This window comes from Brassica oleracea, chromosome C5 (genome assembly GCF_000695525.1).
Source record: "Brassica oleracea var. oleracea cultivar TO1000 chromosome C5, BOL, whole genome shotgun sequence".
Lineage (NCBI taxonomy): Eukaryota > Viridiplantae > Streptophyta > Magnoliopsida > Brassicales > Brassicaceae > Brassica > Brassica oleracea.
The window spans coordinates 19,049,197-19,054,865 of NC_027752.1; positions in this window are offsets into that span (position 1 = coordinate 19,049,197).

Consider the following 5,669-nt stretch of genomic DNA (forward strand, 5'->3'; position numbering starts at 1 on the left):
GAGAATAATAAATTTTAGGTTAATTGTGTTCCCTTTTTTCTATTTTACATTATATATTTTAATTAAGTTAAAATTTGATTAATCTAACGGTATAATCGTATTAATAATAATTAAAATCTTAAAACAACAAAAATCTTAGATAAAATTTTATTGAGACAAATAGGAGTTGAAAGTGTCATTTTTTGCCAATTTTTCCTCATATGAACCTCTCAGGTTTTTTTTTTAAATTCATAGTACCATTTTTCATGTTTATACTAACCATTTTTACTATTATTTTTAATGAAAAAAACAGTTATACCCCTAAGATTAACTAATATAGACTTAGGGTTTAGGGGTTAGAGTTGAGGGGTGGAGTAGAGTTTTTGGAATGTAAAATTTAGAATTCTAATAAATATATAAATAAATACTTTAAAAAAAATTTAAAAATAGTTTCAAACATAGTTTCAAAAAAAATAGTTTAAAATTTAAAAATAGTTTAAAAATTTTAAAAATAGTTTCAAACATAATTTAAAAATAGTTTCAATACAAAAAATTTAAAAATAGTCTCAAATAGATTATTTTAAGTTTTGTCACAAAAATAGATCTCAAAAGCTAAAATGACCAAAATAGCATTTTTTATTTTGAAAATTTTAAATTTATTTTAATTTTTAAAATTTGAAATCCTATCCCCAAAACCCCACTCCTCAACTTTAAACCCTAAACCCTAAATTCTAAACCCTAACCTTAAACCCTAAACCCTAAACCCTAAACCTCAACCCTTAACTCTAAACCCTAATGTCTAGATTAATTAACTCTAGGAGTATAAGTGTATATTTACTTCTTTTGATAAAACATTTAAGTCTATTTTGGTCATTTTATTTTTAAGGTCTATTTTTGTGACAAAAACATTTTAGGTCTATCCTAGAGAATTGCCCTTTTTTATTTTCAAAAAGAAAATTTGAAAAAAAAAATTATAAAAAAAATTTCGAATTTGAAAAGGTATAATTCGAAAATATATATATAAATTTTATTTTTTTTATTTTTTATTTAAATAATTGTTTATTATATATATATTGAACAAGGGTATAAGAGTCTTTTGCCACTTAACGAAGAATGTATTTTTGAAAATGTACTTTTAGTGGTTGTAAAGATAAAAAGTGGTACCATGAAAGTGGTAAACATGGAATTTCCCAAAAAAAAAGGTTTCGGTTTTGGTTTGATTCTTTCTAATTTTGATTCAATTCTGAAAGAAGTATTGAAAACTGGCTAACATTTTTAAAAAATTTCAAATCATGTTAAGGTCCGATATAGTTATGGTTTTCAGATAATTTTAGATGATTTTAAATCAATTAAATGAAAATATCGGATGATACAGGTTTTTAAATAAAATATTAGATAATTATATGGATCAGATTAAAATATTATATAATTTGAATAATTTCACATAGTTCAGTTTCATGTAATTCAAATATTTTATCATATCATATATCAGCAGATCTAATTTCAATTTATAATTTATATTTGATATGTAATTATTTTAAAATTGAATATATTAACTAGGGCAATTCTCCTAAATAGACAATTTTCAATTTTTTGTCACAAAAATAGATTTTAAAGAGAAAAATGACCAAAATGTTTCATTTAGTAGGTAAAAAGATTTTATTATCCTAGATATATATATATATATAAATATAAATAAAATAAAAAAAATATATAGTTTCAGATTATTTGTTTTCAATTTCGAATTTTTTTATAATTTTGTTTTTTGATTTTTTTTAATTTTCTTCTTCTAATTTTCTTTTTGTAATTCGAAATACTTTTTGAAACTATTTTTCAAATTTTTATTTTTAAATTTTTAATATTTATTTTTTATTTTATAAAATTTAAAATTTAATCTCAAATCTTCATCAATTAACTCTAAATCCTAAAGTTTGGATTAGTTAACCTAGAAGTATAAGTGTATATTTATTTCTTTAATAAAACATTTTGGTCATTTTGATTCTTAGAATCTATACTTGTGACAAAAATCTTTTTTTAGTGCTATCTTAGTGTATTTCTCTATTAACTATATATAAATTATATTTCAAGTATTCAGGGAAATTTGATGGTTTGGGTTTAATTTAGTTTCAACGTTTTGGATATAGGAAAACAAAAATTATTTGAATTCTTATGAGTTCAAAACTAATTTTTATTCGGTTCGTTTCTTTGAATTTCAGATAAAATACTAAGGCTTAATTACTATAGTGGACTGTTATAGTTAATCTTTTTGTGCTATGAAGGGACAATATGACCTAAATAAATTCAAAACTACTACTTGTAAGAAATAAAACAATTGAAGTGATTATTGTGAAAAACTGAAATCATATGTATATGTCTGCGTCTATAATTTTTATTTTATTGAATGAAAAATAAGAGGTTGATTGTTTGTGGTTTTTGCTTTAGTTTTTGGTTTTTGTTTTTGCAAAAACTATTTTTCATCCAATCAAGTTTTAGTTTTTAGTTTTTGTAGAAACCATTTGATTTGCCAATCAAGATTTCTAATAAATAGATTTTCTAAAATTTAGGAAAACTAGTTTTTTGAAAAATTTAACCAATTTATGAAGAAACACCAAAAACCAACTTTTGTAAGCTTTTGAAAGGGAAAACGAATTTTGATTTTTCTTGGTAGAAACTACAACATTTAATTAATTAATAATTAATAAATAATATTTTCATACATAAATAATCATACAACTTTTGGTACATTAGCAATTATTTAAACAATAATGTGATATAATTTATTTGTGCTTCATATCTGTAAAATAAATTTATAAATTTTATAAATAATATTAATTAATTTTAAAAATTAGTTATTAATTTCTATATATAAAATAATTGAATAATTTTAATAATTACTAGTCACATTAAAAATAACTAAAATTATAAGAACATAATATGGTTTATTAATACGGTATATTGTATTAGTCATGAAAATTAAAAATAGCCATTCAAATTTAAGAAAATATAAATAATTTATATGAGAAAATTTATAAATAGTTTCAAAATTTTAAATATTTATATTTTTGTATAATTTATTATATTTATATAAGAAAAACTATTGCTATTTAAGTTTTTAAAATTAAAAATAATTTATATAAGAAAAATTTCTAAGTAGTTTCAAACTTTTAAATATTTTTTATTTTTTGCAATTTATATAAATTTTATGATAAATATTTTATTATAATATATTTTTTTATAAACTATAATAATTAAAATATGTTATTATATTTTATTTTAAAATAATTATCACAATATTTTGATAATGTTAATTGTAAATATAAATATTTATTTATATTTTATTGTATTATTTTAAAGTAATGTATTAATTAATTTTTGAAAAATAAAAAAAAAAATACAGCAAAACCAAAAACCAAAATCTAAATCTAAAAACCAAAAACCAAAAACCAAAAACCAAAAACCAAAAACAAAAAACCAAAAACCAAAAACCAAAACCTAAAAACCAAAAACTAAAATCTAAAAACCAAAAACTTAAGCTAAAAACTACTGAAACAGTCATCACCTAAGAGTATTACACTCTATGTTATTGATAATTCATGGTGCATGGATTGTTTTTATTTTATAGAATGAAAATTAAGAGTATTCCATAGTAGTTCTCAAAAACAAAACTAAGAGTTATTTAAACTGAAACTGTTATTTAGGTGATGATTATTTACATGGTTTTTGCATTTTAGTTTTTGCCTTTTAGATTTTGGTTTTTAGATTTTAGATTCTGGTTTTTGAATTTTGATTTTGGTGTAGATTTTAGTTTTTCAAAAAAACTTGAATGATGGTTCTAGATTTTGATTTTTGGTTTTTAAATTTTTTAAAAAATTATTTTTTGTATATATTGGATTCTAAAGTTTGGTAAGTAATTTATTTAATTTTAAAGTTATTTATTATTTTTAAGAACTTCACTTATAAGTTAATTTTCTTTTAAACAAACTTAAAATTACTAAAATAAATATCATTTTAAATAAATAATACCAATAGAACTCTTAACAAATATGCAAAATTTATATAAACTAATTTTAAATAAATAATTTTATTTTATTGACAAGTTTTTTAAAATGTTCTTATATAATATTTGCATATTAAATCTGTTAAACAAATTATTTTTACTTAACCTGATTGTCTATATTTTAGAGAATTCATTCTTGAAAATTTTGATTGGATGGTTATTTTAAATTTTAGTTCTTAACTAATAAAAATAAGGAGATTTGCTAAAAATGACTCAAAACTTGATTTTGAATACAAAAGTGTACCCCAAATTCAATCAAAATGAAAAGTAACCCAAAAGCCTAGTGAAATTACAACAGCCCCCTTATTAACAAACAAAAAACATGTATTCAATTTTACCGTTATAACCCTCTGTTAGATGAAGTCTTCTCTATGATGACTTCTTTGTAAGTCTTCTCGTTCAGTAGATCTTAAAAATAATTTTATAAAAAATATTTTGATGGGTAAAAAATAAAATCATGTAATAATAAACATTTCTCAATGATGTAAATTTAGTTCATCTGAAATTGAATTATTTTCAACATAGATGAGTTAATGTATATTGGCTCATGAGTCATTGGTTTAGGGTTTGGTAACATATGTTATAGTATTGTATGTATTTTTAGGGTTAGATTCTGAAATTTTACCTTCATTTTTTTTCTTTTTCAAATTGACTCATATATGTTTAGTAACTATCTAATTACTTGATTTAAACATATTTTAAGTTTTTTTTTAAGTTTAAGAAAGTGTTTTTTGCATAGTTAATTGATTTTAGGGTTTCGAAGACTCACAGAAGACTTAAAAAAAAGTCTTCAGACACATCCCGCCTAAATTTTAGTAGAATTTATGGTTTACGCCTAAATTTTGGAATAATTTAGGTTTCCGCCTAAATGAAAGTCTTCCATAAGTATTCCAGGAGTTTTCCAGAGAAAGTCTTCTCATGGATTAGATCTTAAAAATAATTTAATATTTTATAAAAAATATTTTCATGGGTTAAAATTTGAAATCATGTAATAATAAATATTTTTCAATGATGTAAATTTAGTTTATCTGAAATAGAATTATTTTCAACATAGATGAGTGAATGTAGATTGGTTCATGAGTCATTGGTTTAGAGTTTAGTAACATATGTTATAGTATTGTTGTATCTTTAAGGTTAGATTTGAAATCTTATCTTCATTTTTTTCCTTTTTCAAATTGACTTATATATGTTTATTAACTATCTAATAATTTGATTTAAACAATTTCTAAGTTTTTTTAAGTTTAAAAAGTATTTTTGCATAGTTATTTGATTTTAAGGTCTAGAAGACTCAGAGAAAACTTAAAAAGAAGTCTTCCGACACATCCCGCCTAAATTTAAGTAAAATTTAGGGTTCCCGCCTAAATTTTGTAATAATTTAGGTTTTCCGCCTAAATCAAAGTCTTCCATAAGTCTTCCATGAGTCTTACATAAGTCTTATTTGAGTCTTCCATAAGTCTTCCAGAAGTCTTCTGGGTCGAAAATATTTAACCTAATTGGAATTTATGTCTCCATATATAATGAAAATTTACACATTCTCTTTTTTTCTCTCAAATGACTACAACAAAAATGTTATGTTTTTCACTCTAAAACTCTCCAAACTCTCTCTAATCTCTTTGAACATCAAAACACCAAA